The 22,063-nt window shown below is 43.9% G+C and overlaps 1 pseudogene; it reads right to left on the bottom strand.

Annotated features, from left to right (window-relative positions):
* Nucleotides 1-2,977: 2,977 nt before the first annotated feature.
* Nucleotides 2,978-3,394, bottom strand: LOC128102230 (40S ribosomal protein S29-like; annotated as a pseudogene).
* Nucleotides 3,395-22,063: the final 18,669 nt, after the last annotated feature.

The raw sequence follows: 22,063 nt of genomic DNA, 5'->3' as shown, positions 1-22,063 counted from the left end.
CTCCTCTTCGAGCCCACCTGGTATGTCAATGATGTCCTTTATGACAGCACTTGGAAAATTACCAAAGGTGAAGGACCTGGGTTCTTTAACTTTCCAATCTGCCTGTAAGATAGAATAAAAATACATTATCAGAAAAACAGACTGAAAATGACAAAAATGTTCTATTTGTATTTTATGTGTATGAGTGTGGGAGGGAGAGCTTAGGAAGCCTTGAGTTAATGTGTAAAGAGTAGAAAAAGTCCTGAGTGGATGTGTATTGTTTGATATGAGTGCAACCATGTCAAGGACCCAACATCTCAGGCCCATGAGAATGGCAAAGCCTTGCCCTGGGGTGAAGCTCAAAGGTTTGGCAAAGCCTTCCTCTGGTCTGAGTGCAAATGCTGACCGTGTGTGCCAGTACCAGGTTTTACAAATGATTGGCCAGTGTGTTCAAAATCTAGCACCTGCAGCTTCCTCCTTACAGATCTTCACAGCCAGGTCTCCTGCAGGCTTCCTACTGTGACTAGCTAACTGCTCTGCCCTATAGGAGACAAGCTAACTCCTCTCCCTGTGCTGTACATAACGAACTGGATGGGGTTCCAGGGTGCTGTGTGATTGGTGACACTCCATCAGACTGCACACAGTCCACCTGATTCCAGCTTTTCTCGATGTGTTTCTGTGTGCCCATCCTTTCTTTATTCTCTTGCCATCCCTATCCATGTTTCAGGGACCAAACATGCAGGACACAGCATTAGTGTTTTGCCTGCCCATGTAAATATACTGCATGTGTGCCTGGTGCCCTCAGAGGCCAGAAGAAGGCACTGATGGCTGTGAACTGCCATGTGAGTGCTGGGAATTGAACCCCAGTCCTTTGCAAAAGCAGCAGGTACTTTTAACCTGGGCACCATCTCTCCAGCCCCTGACTAATACAGTTTGATTTCCAGATTGATCCGGCAGGACATCACTGTTAGATATACCCAGTGCAAGAGAACCATGGGAAATCAAGAACTATAAAACCTGGACATGTTACTTTGAAGGTTTATAGAGATTATGTAAAATTGTGATTGTACTCACTTTTTTATTGTTTTTGTAGTCCAACTCCTCACCAGTAGAAACTTGGGGTGGGGAACCAAATATTTGTTCATTTAGGCTGCCAGCCTTGTTACCTGGTAATGCAGTGTCTTGTCTGTTTCTCATTGCTATCACAGAACACCTGACACTGAACGACTCAATGAAAAGAGCTTTACTTAGCTCACAGTACTCAAGGCTAAAAGTCTTGAGATTGGGAGGCTGAAAATGTTTGAGTCCTAGATGGTCTTAAAATACATTGTAGCATGCCAGGCAGTAGTTGCACATGCCTTTAATCCCAGCACTCAGGAGGCAGAGGCAGTTAGATCTCTGTGAGTTCGAGGCCAGCCTGGTCTACAGAGTGAGTTCCAGGGCAACCAGGCCTACACAAAGAAACGATATCTCAAAACAAAACAATTGCTGTAGCATGATGGAAGAGTAGAAGGAGAAGTGGAGTATGAGCAGAACACATATTCAAGAAGTCGCCAAAGGAGGTGCGAAGCTTTACAACACCCACTGTAGATTACCAACCCATTCCCTGGAGAAATAAGGCAGTGTCTAGAGAAGGACATTAATCCATGCAAGGAATCAAATTTCAAAAGTTTCGGTGAGAACAAACTGTAGCATGCAGAGTACATAACTAAAATAGATTTTACCTAAAGGTAGGATACTGCCAAAGCCGGCAATTAAAATGTGGGGACGCCAGGTCTAGTGGCATAGTCCTGTAAGCCCAGCTATTTGGGAAGCTGAGGCAGGAGAATCACGAGTTCAAGGACACTGTGGACTAGAAAGAGAGTTCAAGTGAAACCCCGTCTCAAAATAGAAAAATGGCTAGGGATATAACTCACTAATAGAGCACCTGCCATGCATGAGCCCTAGTTTCAAACTCCACTACTGCAAAAATAAATACATAATAATTAAATACAAGTTGATACACTAACCATGGGAAAGGCTTTGGAGCCAGGAGGGGAGTGAACAAAAACAGAGCAGGATAGAAAGAAGTCAAACAACTGGGCAGTAGAAATCTTGATCTTGACTTTGAGGACTATGCCAGTGAGAGCTGGCACAAAGAAAGGAAGGAAAGAGCTGTTCCCAGCAGCTTGGGGAGGTGCTCCCAGCAGCTTGGGGAGGCTCTCTAGAAGCTGGAACATGACGTTCTTAGGTGGTGACAGGAAGCTCAGTGAAGCTGTCAGCTGGTGCAGTTGTGTAGAAAGTATAATATGTGCTTAGATGCATATGGTCACTTCCGGAGACTTCCAAACATGGTGGAAGGCATCACTTGGTCTCTTATCGCTTTCAGTAAAATGTGAGAAGAGGGCAGGAAAGTGACAGGACTGGGGACGTGAATCTCATCCCTTAGGAAGCTGGAGGTGGGATAGGCAGACATCCTTGAGAACCTGAAGAAGATGCCACCTCCACGGTCTCCCCTCCGCAGGACATTACATTTGGTGAACGGCTTTTAGCACCTTGATAGTCTAGGAAAATTTCCCATCAGTAGATTTTTGTATTACCCTCTGAAAAGTGGGGTTCCCCTATGATATTTTGTTAAGATTAAACAAACGACAGCTGCTGTTTTGGTGACCTGGCCCCTGAGCTAACCTTCCAACAGGATGGCTGTGTTCATGGATTTACCAGTTTATTCAATAGTGTTTAATCTCCATGAATTTTATTCTTGCTTGTTATCTTGCCTTTTTGTAAATAATGAGTGTTTACCTTGTGAATCAGGGAATTTATGTGCAGAAGTTTTTATTTATGATTTAAGGTACGGTATGTGTTTTATGATAACCACATCAGAGTCTGAAAAGAAGCAGATTTTGATGGGCATGTAGAGTGGAGTTCATTTGTCATACATAAAGTCATCTTACTGTCAAAACTTGAACTTTTATTTTTAAGAACAAAACTACACAAAATTTGAAAGAATGGTATCAACAAATTCTCATATACTCTCAGTTTTTTTTGAAGGTCTTCATTTTTTTTATTCTTTATGTACAAAGACTAGCATGATCTGTTTCATTGTGTAGACAATCTTGAATAATCCATTCAAGGTCGCTTAGTCCAACTTAATGAAGCCTATGTCCTTCACGTACTGGTGGAAACACTGACGGCACATGTCCAGGCCGTATTTCTGGATCAGACCATGGCAGTTAGAGCAGACAGGGCAAGAGCGAGAACCCTGGCCGAACTTCCGCAGGCGGGTGACTCCAGTAGAGCTGCTGGTGACCTATCTTGCCTTCAGACGGCCAACGAGGAAAAAGGCCAGTTTTATGTTTTGTTTGTATGTGTACATGTGTATATGCATATGAGCCATGCATGTGTGCATATGTGAACATGCATCTTTGTGGACATGTATGTATATATGTGAATTTATATGTATGAGTAAATGTATATATGTGCATATGCTATGCATGTGTGCATACATGAATATACATATATGTGGATGTGTGATTGTATACATATGTATGCATATGTTTATGCCATGAATGTGCACATATGTGTAGATACACGTGTATGGATGTATGTGTACATTTCATATTGATGTGAGTATAACATGGATGTGTATGTGTGTAAATATGCCATACATATGTGTGTGTATGAGTGTACATGTGTGTGGATGTTACATGCATGAATGTGTTCATATATGTGAAAAGATTATTTCAGAGGAAGACACAAATATAATGACCTTTTGCCCCTAGATTCTCCACTGTGTGGCCCCTAAACTCAAGAACCATCACAGTAAACCAGAAAGCAAATATTCAGCTCAGGAAATTGAATGTTGATGAAATAGCGTTGTGTATAAGAATATTAAATATGTCTAATATCATCTTCACCCTACATCCCTTGTCCCAATACTCTCCTTCAATGTAATATTTTCTTCAATCCAGGATTGTGTTTTTGTCACGTTGATCGGGACAACTGAAGGGTCAGGACGCCTTCTGTGGGGCTGCGGCTCCATGTGCCCCTTCTGTGGGGCTGTGGCTCCATGTGCCCCTTCTGTGGGGCTGTGGCTCCATGTGCCCCGTTGTCCTTTCCTTCTGCCTTGTTCTCTCTGCTTTGCTGCCCCACCACACACTGCACTGGACCTTCCTTGTCATGAGACATACCCTACAGGGCACATCCTCTGCCTTAAGGACCCTCCTAGGCACAAAGCCAGTTCCAAGAAGCAACCAGGCTGGGGAGTCTGCCCTGTTCCTGCTGAGCTCATGACCCCCTTAGAGATTCCAAAAAGATCCCAGAGCTTTGAGCTCAGATTCTAGAGCAAAAAACGACTTCTGGGGATAAACTCTTAGTAAGCTATTTCCTGCTCAATGAGGATAAAAAAGATCCTGTTTAAAGGATTAAAAAGCAAATTAAAACCAGATAAACCAAACTGAAACAAATGAACCTAATTGGATTTCAAATGAATAACAAAATCACACTGGAGAGAAGAAAATACTCAAATTAAAAAAAAAAAAAAATTAAAGCCAGGCATGGCAGCTCACACTTGCAATCCCAGCACTCAGGCTCAAGCAAGACGACCATGAATCTGAGGCCGGGACCTAGGAGACAGCTCACAAACTTGACAAACGGAGTTTAATCCCTGTGACAGACATTGTGGGAGGAGAAACCAGCTCCTGAGAACTGTCCTCCGACCTCCACATGTGCACCGCGCTGTGGCACCGAAATTACTAGCTTGTAGTTTAGATGTTAGGCCACATGTACCCACATACACACGTGTCCCTGTGACGACATACAAAATAAGTCAATTAATGATTAAAAAGGTAATTTTAAAAGCCTTTAAAAAAAAAAGACTTTGAGGCAGCCTGGGATACACTATCAGACCCTACTTTTAAAAATGAATATGCAAATGAATTAAACCAAGGAACCAGCTGCAGTATTCCATTCTCAGACTGAAACCAACAGGAAGGCCGAGGGTGTGACTGCATGTGCTTAGCCTGCATAAATAAGGCCTCAGGATTGAGCCCTAACACCTACTTAAAATAGATAGATAAAACAAAGAGAACCAAATAGATATTAACTTCTAACTAGACCATTTATCATGACTGTGTGCACTGCCATGAGGCTTTCCCACATTCCTGGGCCCAAAAGCAGCCATCTGAAACAGTGTTGGAAAGAACATGGGCAGTACAGAGTGAACTACTGACTTTCATCCTAGATGGATGGAGGGAGGGAAGCCAGCAGAGTTTATAACTTGAAAAGATCTCGAAGCTGCAGGCTTCCAGTGCCCCGGCCTGTCTAAATGCCTTTGCATGGGAAAAACCGGAGACTCTCACATGCTGTCCTCTCCAGGGGAAGTATGGGAGGGTTGTAAGCGCCTGTGGCAGGACACACAAAGGAGTGCTCAGAAAATATTGGGGGTGGGGCCAACTCAGTGACTAAGAGAGCATATTGCTCTTTCAGAGGACCCAAGTTGGATCCCCAACACCCACAACGTCCTCTAATTCCAACTCCAAAGAACCCAGTGCCTCTGGCCTCCTTGGACAGCAAACACATGCACACACACACACACGCACGCACACTTGTGTTTAAAAATAAATGAGTCTCTTTTTTTTTTTAATTGAGGAGCAGAGACAGTAATGACTGGGGAACGCCAAAAGGCACACACCTGGAAAAATCTAGGGCAATTGAAGCAACAACGGCAGTATGAAGTTGTGATCCTTTGACTAAATCAGGATTCATGAGCTCACCCACGTAGTACTTGATTACTTTCTGTCTTAGCCAAGGTGAAGTCGGTAATGAAGTAACTCAAAGCTGCTGGGATGGCACACATGTCTACAAAAGGCACTTCAGGGAGAAGACCAGATCCTAAGCTGTGAGGATGGCAACAGGTTTTGTTCCCCAGTGTGTCCCCCGGGGAACAGGACAAAGGACCACAGGGCCTAGTGTGTTGTCTTGGGGAGGAGGCCTGACCTAGAGACCAGGGCTCACACCACAGGCTGGCCTGCCTCACTTCTGGTGTACAGGGTACTGGGGGCCACAGCCTGTGGACAAGAAAGAAGCAAGCCCGGAGCTGGCTGCCTCTGCCCACCATGCCTGTCAGTTTTCTACTGCTGACTGACGGGTTATCACTGAGTGAATGAACAAGACCCATAATCCAGGTATAAGTAAGTGGGACCCTCTGCTCAGGGTCAACCCAAGATGCCATTCCCCTAGGGCTCATGGTCTTCTTGGCTCGTTAGCTGTTGGCAGTATTTATTCATGTGGTTGTAGGACTGAGGACTCCAACCAGGGCCTTCCATGGAGGCCTCAACTCCTACAGGAAGTTCTTGGTTCCTGGCCCCATGGCTGTAGGCATTTCCCCCCCATGGTTGCACTGGCCCCTCCTGACCATCTTCAGCATATTTCTAAATATTTCACCCTCTGTTACTAGGATCATGTGAGTAGTCCAAACCCACTCAGATAATCTCCCGACAATGACCTCAAGCCAGACAATGGAGAACTGAATCATAGGAGTAATGTCTCCAGAAGTTCACAGTCCTCCCCACAGTCACAGGACAGGCATACGCCTGTGTGCACTAGGGGGCTAGAACATTGGAACCACTGTATGAGTCTTCCCCCTACCACTGGGGTGTGGTGATGCTGTGTTCCCTAAAATATTGTGCACCCTAATAAACTTATCTGGGGTCAGAGAACAGAACAGCCACTAGACAGACATAGAGGCCAGAAAATGGTGGCCCTCACACCTTGAATCCTAGCCTTCTGGAGGCCAAGATCCATCAGGATCTCTGTGAGTTTAAAGCCACACTGGAAACAGCCAGGCATGGTGACTCACGCCTTTAATCTTAGGAAGTGATGGCAGAAAGCAGAAAGGTATATAAGGCGTGAGGACCAGAAACTGGCTGGTTAAGCTTTCAGGCTTTTGAGAAGCAGTTCAGCTGAGATCTATTGGAATGAGGACTCAGAAGCTTCCAGTCTGAGGAAACAGGGTTAGCTGAGGAACTGGCAAGGTGAGGTTAGCTGTGTCTTGTTCTGTCTCTCTGATCTCCCAGCATTCACCCTAATACCTGGCCCTGGGTTTGATTTTATTAATAAGACCTTTTAAGATTCGTGCTACACCGGGGTGACAGGAAGAATCTTGTCCTACTGTGGATAATCCCAGTATAGACAATCGGAGTGGCTTATACCCTAAAACTTAGGTCTGTTGTTTAAAATGTTTAAGAAAAAACATGAAGACAACAACAGGATTTTCAGTCATTTGTCTCATGAACATAATTAAAAACTATACACTAATACATGCACAAAATAATGAATAGCGCCTGCAACGTCGATTATAAAATTCAAAACCAACTAAACACCTGTCAGGAGGGGACTGGGGAAGTAAATTATCGAGCACCACTCGTAAAGCTAAGTCTGTATTTGCTGACATGGAAAGACATCCTAGAGAACTAGTCAAACGGAAAAGTGGCCTACAGTACTATGCTACGGAGCAGCCCGTTTATTTTATTTGTATTTATTTATACCTATGCATGTAAAATGCTAACGCTGGTTGAGATCTCTCTGGGCTATGACTTCAGAGGTGCCTTCTCCACAGTGCGTTAACTACTTTCAACAGGCATTTGATTGTCTTCTCATTAGCATCAAATTATTACGTCCCTTGTGCTTTGAGAAAGAGCAGGGAGCCCTAGAGTGTAGCCCATCAGCAGAGTCCCTTCCTATCGGGTTTGAGGCTCCGGGCTCAATCCCAGCACTCCAGAAGGAAAGAGCAGTAGACCTCAGAGGAAGACATTTTCCCTTTCCGTCACTAAAATGGCAAAGCAAACCTTTTCTCTCTCCACCTTCAACTTTTCACAGCAAGAAAATTTTTTAAAAGAAAAAATTCTTCACACCACCTAGTCTAATAATACTAAATTGAATGTCTTTTCAGAAAAGAAAATTTGGGTGGCTTGCTCATGAGTGACAAGTCCTGAAATACATAAAATGCACAGAAGCTTTGGGACACGTGGGATGAGGTGACTAGAGCGAGAAAACATAACACGCATTTCTAGAACAATATGGCAATAATCGCAGGCTAAACCAGCATCGCCCATGTACTACAAACGTATTACTTGCACATCAGCTTCTGATTCATTTACTTTCAAAATTTGCTTATTCCTTCTGTTAAAACATTGCTGAAACCATCAGCCAGTTCATCTTTAAGAAAATGCGTGCTGGCTCCCGTGTCAGACTGATTCCCCCGTGAGTCATTACGGTTATGTTATTCTACACCCGACAGCTAATACTCGGAAATAATAACAGATTTCAGCCTTGCTGGAGTATTAGCTTCCAACATGTGGCTGCCTTCGCGTGGTAAGAATGAATACAACCACCAGGAGCTTCTCATTTGTTTGCGTCCCAAGTTCTCACGCGCAGGCTTCTGTGGCTGTCAATCAGCTGTATTTCATCCAAATAATTCCACACTGTAGTCATATTTTAGAAATGCTAACTTGAAAAAAAAAAAACGCATGCTCTTCATGGCTGCTGTAAGCAACAGGAAGTGAAAATTCAGGCAAGCAGCAGGGATCCTTCAGGAAAGCTCCTCATGGGAAGCCCAGACATTGCAGCTGCCGCCTGCCCTGGAACTCATTCACTGAAGGTCATTGTGTAAATCACTTCTCTCAGAAAAAAAATCTGTGTCCTCGCTTCCTCCTGGTAGAAGGGCTACTCACAACTCCACCAAGATGATGCAGTACTTTGTGGCAGGTGCACAGTCCACAGGCCATCCCTGACAATGGCATGTATCATTCAGCCAGGTTGTAAAGTAGCAACAGACCCGGACACCATCTGTGCCCACCCAGGCCACTGCTCTGCTCAGTGGTCAGGTGGTGTCCCAGCTTACATTTGGTTTCATATACAGTGCCTGCTGAGAAGTTGGAGAACAGTGGGACATCCTGCCTGGTTCTCTCTCTCTCTCTCTCTCTCTCTCTCTCTCTCTCTCTCTCTCTCTCTCTCTCTCTGGGGATGGGGGTGGGGGTGGGGATTGGTGAGAAGTTGACACCAGGTGTCTTAGTCAATTGCTGTCACTGAACACGGAGCTCACCCTGTTTGGCTAGCTCCTGACTCTGTCTCCCAGTACTGGGATTATAGGCACACACCACCATGCCCAGCTTTTTACATGGGTGCTGGAGATCTGAATTCAGGTCCTCATTTTCACTTAACCCACTGATCCATGTCCCCAGCCCTACCACCCAGTACTGCTGAGATATCTTGTCCCATTTCCATATGTCCCATTGTTATAACATGGCAAGTTTTGGGTGTGTGTCCTTGATTGAAACAAGCACCATTTTCACCTGAAATATATGAGTTCTGACCTGGCAATGGATTTGTCTGCACATGGATAAAAGAGCCAAAGATTCAGAGATGACATTCACCCCAGAACATAATGGCCTTGAGGCTTAAGCTCTTCCTTACAAAATGCCAGGCCTTCAGCAAGAGGATAGCGAACTTCCAGCCAGTTTGAGAAACAATTTGGAAGGCAAATATAAGCTGGGACACCACCTGCCCCCCGAGTAGAGCAGAGCCCAGAACACACACCTGGGTGGCACAGACGGTGTCTGGAGCTGTTGTTACTTTACAACCTAGCTGAATGGTACACGCCATTGTTAGGGATGGCCTATGGCCTACTGCACCCACAAGAAAGTACTTCATCATCTTGGTGGAGTCAAGAGTAGCAACGAACATTTGAAAGTAAAGCTGTTTGGGCGAAACGGTATCCTGCGAAACGCACTTCAGCTCCCAATATCACTACAATCAGTGAATACCTGATGGAAAGATGGAGGAGCAAAGTGTGTTTCTTTCTTTTATTATTATTATTTTTATTTTTTTGTGGGGGGCTACAAGGGTGGAGGGTAGACAGGGAAGGACTGGGCAATGAGTGGGATAGGGATGCATGATGTGAAATTCCCAAAGAATCGATTTAAATTGTGTTAGGAAAGAAAAGTCTAAGTCATGATGTCACAGAGCAACATTTGAGCAGGAGATCCATAAACTCAGAGTCAGCAGATCAAATGGATCTCAAATCACATGCTGTCACTCAGCTCCTGGCACGGTCACTTCTACTGTCTCTTGGGATTTCTCTTATGTGCTTCATGTCCCACCAGCTTAGTCCTCAGTATCACTTTACAGATTCCCTGTTTTCAGATAAGCTTCTCTCTCAGGTCCTTGGCTGTTTCTCATATCATAGGGCTTCCCTTTCAAATCTTTTTCTTTTTCTTTCTTTCTTTTTTTTCTTTTCTTTTCTTTTTCTTTTTTTTTCTTTTTTTTTTTTTTTTTGGTGTTTCAAGACAGAGTTTCTCTGTGTTGTTTTGGTGCCTATCCTGGATCTTGCTTTGTAGACCAGGCTGGCCTCGAACTCACAGAGATCCACCTGGCTCTGCCTTCCAAGTGCTGGGATTAAAGGCATGTGCCACCACCACCTGGCTCCCTTTCAAATTGTACATGACCCAGCCCTGCTCTTGTCTCATCTAAGTGTAAATTCCCTCCTCTATCTCATGATCAAAGGACCCCTATAGCCAGAGTTTTCTCTACCACTAACCAGCTCCCAAATAACCACACAGAGACTTTTTATTCATTATAAAAGCTCGGCCATAGCTTAGGCTTCTTACTAACTAGCTCTAACAACTTAAATTAACCCATTTCTTTTCATCTACATTCTTCTACATGGCTTGGTTACCTTTATTCTGTATTGCTCATGCTGCTTCCTTTGTGGCTCATAGCCTTCTCCTCTTGACTCCACCCTTCTTATTCCCAGCATTCTCTCTGCCCCCAAAATCCTGCCTAGCTATTGGCCATTTAGCTTTTTATTCAACCAATCACAGTGACATATCTTCACACAGTGTAAAGGAATATTCCACAACTCACCTAAGCTTAACTCTGAGGGATCTGTGTCTAACACACACACACACACACACACACACACACACACACACACACACACACACACACTCACAGGTTCTTGTTCTTGTAAGAAAATTCAGAGCAATGACTTACTAACACTGATAAAAACATCACCTTGCAAAAATGTGGTATATTGTGGGCCAGAGCCAAGATGGGCAGAAAGCAGAGAACACTCAGCCTTCCTCTTCTGCAGATGCGTGTGGTTCCCAAGGGCTGGTCTAGGAGAGGGACTGGTGGCTGTGTGAGGGAGTTCTTTCAAAGGCTGTGAAGGGACTTTAGAATTCTGCAAGATTTGCTGGTTCACCTCTTTGAAGATCTCTGTTCATGGCTAACAAGCAGTTGGTAAACCCAAATACTCAATACTGTTGGTATGTGTGAAAGTGCTAAGCAAAAATATCTTTAACCCTGTAGCTCTTCTGGGAAAGTTATAGGTAAGTACTCTCCTAGGGGTTCAGAAATTGGAAGTTTCCATGCACTTTTCTAGTATAGTACATACTGGAGTAAAAATTTGGGAACAACTTAATGTGTATTATCAGGAGTTAAGAAATTTTATAAACCAGGCATGGTGGCACACACCTTTAATCCTAGCACTCAGGAGGCAGGGGCAGGTGGATCTCTTCGAGTTCAAGGCCAGCACAGTCTACATAGTGATTTCCAGGACAATCAGGGCTATATAGAGAGACCTCATCTCAAAAAATAAAGAAAGAAAGATTAAAGTTAGAAAGAAAGAAAGAAATTGTATGATGCATTGAGGGGAAGAATGGGAGAAAGAGAAGCAGAACAAGAAGTAAGAAGGTGCAACACGCAAAGATCTTCACAACACACTGATAAATGGAAGAAAACATTTGACAGTTCAGTGGTACAAGGGCTTAGATTCAATGCCAAGAAAGAGAGAGAGGAAGAATAAGAAAAGGAGAAAGGGAGGAAGAAGGGAGGAGGAGAGGGAAGGAAGAGTATCATACATTATGTGTGCTATAATTCCATCATATGTAGATAATAAATTACATATTCAATATATATGAACATATGGACATTATATGTGTTTAACTGTAGTTCCAATGTTACCCAAGTGGGATTTTACACAAAGAAGAAAGCCATCTCTCTTCAAAACACTTTGTTTCCACCTGTTGGAGGGAAAGGCAAAGATCAGCAGTTCTCAACCTGTGGGTCATGACCCCTTTGGGGGGTGGAACTACCCTTTCACAGAGGTCACATATCAGATTCTCTTCCTTCCCTCTCTCCCTCCCGCCTTCCTTCCTTTCTCTTTTTCTTTTCTTCCTCTCTCTCTTTCTTGGCATTGAATCTAAGCCCTTGTTCATGTGCCACTGAACTGTCAAATGTTTTCTTTCATTTACATTATGATTCTCAACAGTAGCAAAATTACAATTATGAAGTAGCAATGAAAATAATGTTATGGTTGGGGTCACCACAGCATGCGGAACTGTATTACAGGGTCACAGCATTAGGAAGGTTGGGAACCACTGACAGATGAACAAGTCTGAAAATATCTGAACAGAAAAATTCATTTCCTCCAAAGACTGTTTGGGAAGAGATGTCCTAAGTATGATCAGCTCTAGCAAGACTCTAACTAGTTGGAACTAAACTAATCAGAAGTCCAGCCAATTGTGGCACACCATCTCTAGGAGGACAGCAAAGGATCTGCCATCGAGCTGTACTTCCCCTATCCCTTAGGACCATCCCAAGCTTCGCCCTGATGTCAGGACACTGCGGTCACCATGTCCTTCTTGTCCATAGAACCTAAAGTCACTGCAGAAATGACAAGATGCCGGCTCTGCCTTTCCTACCCCCTCCTCCCCTTCTTTACCTTCTCCCTTCTTTGTCCGATAGACAGGGACTCACTATGTAGCCCAGGCTGGTCTTGAACTTAGGCTCAACATCCTCCCACTTCCTAGGATCACAGATGTATACCCAGCTCCTACATTACTTCTTTAAGATGTTCTATTTTCTTTAGTATGTAATTGGACAGATACATTCTAGTAGTACTTGTATTAAATTGAAACAAAATTACTATATTCAAAACTAGTATATTAACCCTAAATTAAATTTCAAACATTGGCACTACCAAACTACATTTCTTTGGCACTTACATTAATATTAATAAGATGATATGTTATATTATATATACATAATTATGTATAATTTTATTAGTTTCATTACATTTCTTCATTTTCACCTGTGTGTATTTGGGTGTCTGCACCGTGGTGTACATGTTGAGGTCAGAGGACAACTTTTGGGAGTCAGTTCTCTCCTTCTACCATGTGGGCCCTGGACATTGAACTCAGATGGTCAGGCTCTGTGGCAAGCATCTTTACTTGACCCATCTCAAGGGCCTGGAAATTCATATTTTTACTCTTAAAAACATCAGCTAGGGGCTGTCACACCTGACAGTCTAAGTTCAACTACTAGAACCCACATAAGAAAACAACTGAGTCCACAAGTTGTTCTCTGACTATCACACATATATTATGACATGTATGCACACATGAACACACACACACACACACATACACACTAGCGTAATAAAAATTAAACATTAAAAAAGTTATCACCAAAATGGAATAAAATGAACATTCAATCCAAAATTCCACTATAGTATTTATTTGTGGTTTTTTAAATACTGTTTGTCTTTGTGTATGTGTCTGTGCAAGCCTATACCTTGTGCATGGGTACCCATGAAGGCCAGCAGGTGTTACAGTATTTGTGAGCTGCCCAGTGTGGGTGCTAGGAACTCAGGTCCTCTGGAAGAGCAACAAGCACTCTTAACTGCTGGACCTTTTTTTTTTTTTTTTTGGCCCCTTGTTTGTGGTCCTGATTGACAACAGAAAATATTTCCAATATACTTAACATTTAAAACTGGTTCATACTCATGAACTTCAGAAGCTGCAAGGCTGGCATTTAATTTTTATTTACTTGTGTTTTGCTTTTGAGATGGGATCTCCTTAAATTGCCCAGGCTGGCTGTCAACTAGGGGTCCTCCCACCTCAGTCTCCTGAGCAGCTGGGATTCACAGTTACTGACAATAAATAGATTTTAAAAGACTCTATTCAAATTAGGCATAAATGCCTGTAACCAATCCTAAGACTTGGGATGTAGAGGTAGGAAGATCAGGAGTTCAAGGCCAGCCTCTCTTGAGGCCAGTCTGCAAAAGTAAGGGGCAGAGGAGGAAGGAAGGAAAGAAAGAAGGAAGGAAGGGAGGGAGGGAGGGAGGGAGGAAGGAAGGAAGAAAGGGAAGAGGTGACGAAGAAAGAAAAGGGGGCTGGGAAGGAAAGAAAGAAAAAACAGATGAGGAAAGAAAAGAAAGGGCTGGGAGTATAGCTCAGTTGGTAGTACACTTGCCTAGCATGCACAAGGCCCTGGATTCAATTCCCAGCACTGCACAGCGCAGGCACAGTGGTTCATGCCTATATTCGCAGCACTTAGAAGCTGGAAGCAGAAGGACTAGCATCCTTCAAGCAGCCCCCAATGAGTTTCCTTTCCTTCTAGCCTCACCTGAAGGAGGGGACTGTGTCTTATTCCCTTCCTGCTCATGCTTTTTAACATAAGCTCTCAAAACTCATTCGTTACCACACCCTGTCCCCCCCCAAAAAAAAAACACCCACCAGGGAAAAGGAAAGGTGGACACATTTCATGTATGATGGGCATCTTCAAAAGCTTAATATAGAAAGAGTCATGTAACACCATTCTTATAAGTATAAAAGAAACTGTCCTGTTCAGTTAAGGACCAGAACATGAGTCTATCAGTAGTGATGCTGCATTTACTAAACCAGTGGCTTTCTTGACCTTTCCAGCACACCGTATGAACCACTTTTGGGATTCTAAGTACGGTAGTTCTAGATAATGGTGTATCTCATGTTCTCATTGTACATAGGAATCATCTGTTCTTGCTGCAAGGGCCTGTGGGAAGTCAGTGGCTGTCACAAGACTGCTTTCATGTAAAAACCATAGCCCTGCACCTAAACGACCTCTTGATTCCACAGACTTGGGCCAAGAGAAGAGGTGTGTTCAGCATCTGGCTGCAAACAGCTCCAGGGCCCTGACAATGGAGTGGTATTTCCCCCAGGATGAAAACACGTGCTCTGGAGAATAAACAAACCTCTGAATGCTATCTGTAACAGCTCCATCTGCTGGTTCCCAGATAATGTTACAGATCTGACAGGTGGCCATCGATCATATTGATCCAATAATAAACACTGCATTATAATGGAAGTTCTGTCGTTCTTCTTCTCAACTCAGCCAGAACTGTGCCTGGGCCAGACACCAGCCAGCATACACAAACAGTGACTGGGGATGCCAAAATAGAAAAGAAGGGCTGCTTTGGGGGACAATCTAGGTAAATATAGAACTCTCCAGAATAAATGGCACCATAAAGGGACAGTAAGGCTCCTTCTGTCCCTCTTTGTGTCCTTAGACAGTAGAGCTTCCTATTCTGCCCCTCAGGTTCTCCTCCCACAAGATGAGAGTAACTGACACTTGGAACTCAGGTCCCAGTCATGTTAAGAGGATTACTGTAATGAGGCTTTGCTTGGTATGCTGTGAGAGCCTGAAAGCCACGAGCCTGTAAAGATGAAGACAGAAGCATTATAATTACATCTCAATGTTCACTGGAAGTTATTAATAAGCCTAAAATCTTCCATTAATTCAGTGAGAATTATATATCTATCAGAGACACACAGTTATACATTGAAATATCAAAGGGAGGGGTGCCAAAGAGAAGACACATTAAAAGCAGTGTGGCAGGGTTCTAATAGGACAAGAACACAGCCGCTTCCTCAGCGGGAGCACAGATCCAGGGAACACTGTTATTTCTCCAAACGGTTGGGATACATATACCCGTTGTCCTAATGGAATTTGTATGAATCAGCTGCCTGTCACTTTAACTGATACCCAAGAAAATGATCTTACAGAGAGAAAACTTTTAGAAGTATCCAAGCACGGTCACACAGACAGACTCGTTGCTTGGCAGGGTGCTGGAGGGCCACATCAGAAATTCATGGAGGGCAACTGCTCGCCTCGCAGCTGGGAAGGGCAAAGGAGGAAAAAGAAGAGGCTGGGTTCCCACAGTTCCCTTCCAGGGCACACTCCAGTGGCCTGAAGACCTCTCCTTAGGCCCCACTTCTTTTCTTCTCTCCTCTCCCTCTTCTATTTCAGTTGGTCATCGTGTCGTTATTACTTTGTTCAGCACATAAATAGGAGTTTCGTTGTAATGTTTTCATATATATATATCATTACACTTTTTTCTTATTTGTTCCTCACTTCCCTTCCCATCCCACCTCTCCCTTTTCTTATTTATTCCTCACTTCCCTTCCCATCCCACAACAGCAAGCATTCGGCCCCGCCAGCACTTCAATTTTGGGAACTACTTCCAAGGCTGGTTCTGGCTCCCTTCATAAAGACAAACCATTGCCAACACTCGCCCTCTCATTAGTCCCCTTCCCCCCTCCCAATCAACCCCCCTCCTGCTTTCATAACACATATATTCTATATCTGTACCCACTCTTGTTCCCCACCTCTCCCTTTAGACTTCTTCTTCCCCTCTTGAAGTCCCATTTTTAACTTTTAGGTGGGGGAGGGCAGGCAGAAGTCAACATCAGGACTTCACATATGAGGAAAAAATATGCAATTTCTTGTCTTTCTGAACTTAGCCTTTTGCTTGGCACAATGATTTCTGGTTCCATCCATTTTCCTGCAAATGTCAGAATTTCACTCTTCTCTACAAATGAATGAAAATCCATTCTGTACTCCACATCGTCTTTATCCATCCATCTCTTGTTGGGAAGTTAGGCTGTAATCAGACCGTGTAAGTATCTCTGTGGGGTACTGAAGTCAAATACTGCGGGTACATACCAGGAATGGCAGCTCCACTCTTAGGGTTTTGAGGAACTACCATATTGATTCCCATAGTTCAAGCCCCAGTTTCTGAAGAATCTACTTCTCAGTTGTGCCGCTATAGGGAACAAGTCTTCCACATCTGAACATCTGGGAGACACTGATGACAACCCAAACCAAATCAGGCCTGGTAGTGAGTGTCTGTAATCCCAGCGCTTGGGAGGCTGAGTAATAGGATGGTGAATTCAAGACCAACCTAGACTACAAAATGAGATCCTGCCTCAAAAAGACACAAACAACTAAAATCCACCCAAACAATAGCAAGATTGCTATTCAAATTCTTTCATTTACTTACAAGTTGTAGCTTTCTAAATGCATATGAAATACTGCACAGCCAAATCCAAAGCCTTTACACTCAGCACTGATACTAGACTAAACACGACATTACCAGGGTATGGCTCTGGATCTTTGACCCTCCACTTCCTCAACACTCCTTTGTTGTTGTTGTTTTTGTCTGTTTGTTTGGTTTTTCGAGAGAGGGTTTCTCTGTAGTTTTGATGCCTGCCCTGGATCTCACTCTGTAGACCAGGCTGGCCTGGATCTCTTGAACAGAGATCCACCTATCTCTGCCTCCCGAGTGCTGGGATTAAAGGCATTCGCCACCGTTGCCTGGCAATGTGTAGCCCAGGCTGACTGCAAACTCGTGATCCTCCTGCCTCCACCTCCTTCAGCAAATCCTACCAGTGTGTGCCACCACAACTGGCTCCTCAACACTCTGATCCCATCCAAAGCGTTTTGGGTTGAACTGTGGCCCCTAGAAAGAGATGTGCTGGAGTTCCTATCCCTGCTCTTTGGGATGTGACCTTCTTTGTAGATGTGTTTATAAAGGTAAGCAAGTAGAGAGGTGGTCCCTGGGGTGTTAGCAAATCAAGCATAATTGCTATCTTCATTCTTTAAAACATCAGAGCTGGATTGAAGTTCAGAGCTAGAGCACTTGGCTAGCATGCATAAGGCCCTGAGTTTGATCATCAGCACCACAATTCCAGGGTCTGGGGATGTAGACATCACAGATATGCACAATGGGAAGAGACACGGGGAGAATGGAATCATTGCTAACTAAGGATGGAATCCTGAAGCAGATTCTTCCCTTCCCTTATTTAGAAGGAGCCAACCCACTAGCATGTGGGATTTGGGCTTCTGGCCTTGAGACTATAAATCATTGTTTAAACAATTCAGCTTGTGGTACTTGTTACTCAGCTCTAGCAAACTCATACACCAAGTAAACACAAAGCCCAAGTAAAAGTAACTTCTGAAGCTAATGACTGGGCTTCTTTCTCAAGAAACAAGACCAGAGTCACTGTGACTCCTCTATGACAGGCCAAATGCCAGCCTGTTTCTTCTTATGCAATGTCCTTACCATATTAACACTTCATATAGGATGCCAGTCATGTGGCTCAGGGGTAGAGCGTGCAGGCAGTCACAGTATCAACACCCAGCACTGCAATAAAGAAAAAACAGTCCAAACAATTTGAAGTCTTAAACTCAACAAGATTTACAAATTTGTCTGATGATATCTAAATTGACAAGAGACCAGGGTGGTGGAGGAAACCTTTCCTTCATTGCCAAGTCCTTTATCAAATTCACTTCCAGGATGCTTCCCATTGAAATTGAAAACTGTCAAAGAGTCACTGAGATTTATGATGAGGTTTCTTTCCCCAACAGCAACATCAGCACCAGCTACAATTTGACAACCATGATCTAGATGACAATTTTGTGATTGGGCCCAAATGTAATTTTTTTCTTCCTCTGATGCTGTAATTGCTCAGACCTTATCATTTCCTTTATTGTGATATCAGCCATGATACTCCCCCCCAAAAAAATGATCACTCAAAGAGCTAAACTCACTAGGGTCAGATAAATATAACTTCACCAAGAAAACCTACTAGGGGGCTCAAAAACTAACTTGTAATTCAGCCAGTGGCTTGCCCATCACCTATGGGAAGCTCTCTGGATGAAGTACAATGAAGTCTAATTTTCTGCCTCTCACTCCTAACACATAAAAGGATCAGAGACTGTAAATAGACAATTATTACAGGACATGCCAATTGCGCGTGCTCTCCATGCCTTTCTGTGCTTTCCTTCCAATGATGCAAGTGTGGCCAGACGCCTTCTAAAGAAACATAGGCAGCTTGGGTCTATCTGATTTGTAAATGCCAAGCAATATGCCATTCTTTGGTAAGGTCTCCCCTGGTAAGGAACAATCCCCACCCCAACTCCCACCCCACAGCCAAAAGAAGGATAAAGGACAGAGGCGTGAACAGAACATCACCTGCGATTCATGAAGTAAGGTAAGCAGTGAACCTGGGAGGAACTCACTGTTGTAAGAGACAACATCCAACTACACTCAGCCTAGAGCACCTGACTTTGGGACTCAGCTCCACTCCCACCTTGTGACCTCTTGTCTATAAGAGAACTATGTCATCCAGACAGAAACCTCTGACCAGAAACCAAAGAATAAGGCTGGCCTTTAATACGAAATATTGAGTACTCAATACTTCTGGGGCTAGGGGTGTAGCTCAGTGGCGGAGTTCATGTACATGAACTTAGCATGTACATGGTTCTTGGTTGCAATACTCCTGCAAACCAAGGGCACTGAAAACGATGTGGCATTCCATTTGAAACTTCTTATCTTCTACTCTCTGTGTCTTTTTACTGGAAAACAGTAAGATGTCTCATGGAACAATCCTTTCTTTAGTCCTGAATGCTGGCAGTTGAGACAGTGTCCCTCACTGCCTTCAACAGAATGGATTGAAGAGAAATAAAACTACAGGAGAAATCACAATTAAAAGAAACAGGAGACGGTCATAGGAGTGGCACGTGGCTTTAATCCCAGCACTCAGGAGTTGGGGTCGGGCAGATCTCTGTGAGTTTGGGGCCAACCTGGTCTACAAAGCAAGTTCCAGGATAGGCTCCAAAGCTACACAGAGAAACCCTGTCTCAACACACACACACACACACACACACACACACACACACACAAAGATGGATGAGTTTGGCATGGTGGCACAGGCATGTGATACCAGCATAAAGGAGGTTGATCAGTAGTAGTTCAAGGCCAACCTAGGCTACATAGAGTGATTTCCTAAGGAGGTAGGGTGGAAGATGGAAGTGAGAGATAGAGGGTAAGGAGAGGTAAAGGAACAGGAATGAACTCAGAAAAGCAGACGCATGGGAAGAAGGACCAATCCAATTGAGAGTATGAACTCTGAAAACTACAGCATGAAAGCAGTTGGTAAACATAGGAAACATCTACACAGAGGCACACACTGAACCAATACCAGGGACTTACTCACTCAGTCAAATTACTCTGCAGTCACTAATTCACATGAGCTGACCCGGCAGCCAGTCATAGGTAGAATTGATTTGCCTCCTTATGAGAAACTACGGTGCCCTTGAGGTGTCCTTCCTTCACACGTGGAGCATGCTTGTGTTCATGCCCCAAGATCTGACACTCACTTGTGGCTGTACAGAGGTGGACAGCAAGGAAAATACAACAGAAAAAGCAGTCTGACAAGGCCAGAATATAGAGTGCTCTACCAGATGCCCTGGATTCTCCAAAGTCAGTGACAAGAGGAAGGCTAGGAGGAAGAATAGAGGACAAAGGAATAATTTGATGCGTTTAAAAAGAATAAAGACATTAGCAAAGCTTTCAGGACTGGGATGTAGCTCAGTGGTACAGAGCAGAGTACTTACCTGGTATCACAAGGTCCTATGTTCAATACCTAGCAACAATTTAAAACAAAAACTCAAATACAGGGACTAAAGCAGATGCTGTGTTTAGCATGTGTGAGGTCCTGGGTTGAAGGCTCAGCACCAGCAAAACCTCCAGTATGGTACATGATCCTGGAATAAGTCCTACATCTTAAAACGCTAAACCGTTACAAAAAATAGATTGTGTCTTCAGTAAAACTGAAACAACTGTAAATAAGGAACAATTTTCAGACATTGTTATGCCATTAATACAGTTGGTGTTCTGAAGCGTGGTGATACTATTGTGGTTCTCTTGACGAAGATCTATTCTTGGAAAGGACCTGCTGATACAACCAATGGGGTGAGATCGGGATGCCTGCCACTTTAATGCTAAATAGTTCAGCAAAAATAAGGTTCATTTAGGATAGCACGCGTATATGGCAAAATGTTAACAAAGGTTGATTCCAGGGGGAAGGTAGAAGGGTGTGCATCAACTCCCCGTGTGCTTGAAAGCATTTGGAATAAGCAAACTAGGGAGGCTGAGACAGGAGGATTATAAAATTGGGGCCATCCTGGATCACACTGTAAAATTTTGTTTCAAAAATAGTGGAAAGGAAGGTGGGAAGATGGAAGACCATGCTCAGAATCACTTGTGTTCCCCACTTTCTCTTCCACTCCTCCCATCTTCTAGCCTAGATGAAGAAGAGAGACGTTGGTCTTTTAAGCAGTTTTGGTTGAGATAAAAACCTCATGCACCACACAATCCATCTGTGTTGTGTGTACCAGTTCAGTGGGCTGTGGTATATTTGCAGCATTGTGTACCAATTACCAAAGTCCATTTCATTGATTTTTCTTTTTTTTTTTCTTTCTGTCTCCACCACTATTCCCCATACCCTTCAGTCTCTTCTCCAAATCCAGCTCACTACTAACTTAGCTCCACCTCTGAATGCACTCGATTTTTACTTTTTGAAGACGTGGCACATGCCACCAACTCTTTCACCAAACAACCCGTGTTGTGCTGCATTTCCCCCCTCTGTTTCTCTGTAGGAAGTAAGTGGGAGCTGGAAGCCTGCTTGGCCTCTGGAGCCTAGGAGCCTCCAAAGAAGACTCCTGCCTTCAGCTTTCTGACTCTGCTAAGAGATGTGTGGGAGCAAAAGAAGCAGGTGTGCCCTCGAAGAAAGTGCTTCTGGCTTCCATGTTGGAAGAGCACAGCCTACGCTTTTGCTACCTAAGGGCCCTTCCAGGGTTGTCTTCAACTATTCTCCAGTTGAGCATTCTCGACATTTGTAGGTACATCACTTTCTGACTCCTGTTGTGTGTGCATACTGGCCTTGTCTGTCTGTCTCAGATCTCACCTCCACAAAAAGCCTCTCTGGACAATATTCATGATGCCCACACAAGGAATGCTTCCTTGACGAGACTGACAGTGTATCGACCCAATTGCCTGGGAAATTCTCACAACTGTGGTATAACTATTGGACTGGCTGGTTTGTTCTGTGGGTTTTGTTTCTTTTTGAGACAGAGTCTTGCCACGTGGCCCAGGGTGGAC

The sequence above is a fragment of the Peromyscus californicus genome, unplaced genomic scaffold, assembly GCF_007827085.1.
Source record: "Peromyscus californicus insignis strain IS unplaced genomic scaffold, ASM782708v3 Scaffold_7__1_contigs__length_154581171, whole genome shotgun sequence".
Classification (NCBI taxonomy): Eukaryota; Metazoa; Chordata; class Mammalia; order Rodentia; family Cricetidae; genus Peromyscus; species Peromyscus californicus.
The sequence above is the reverse complement of the archived record's forward strand: the minus strand, read 5'-3'. Positions and strand labels throughout refer to the sequence as shown.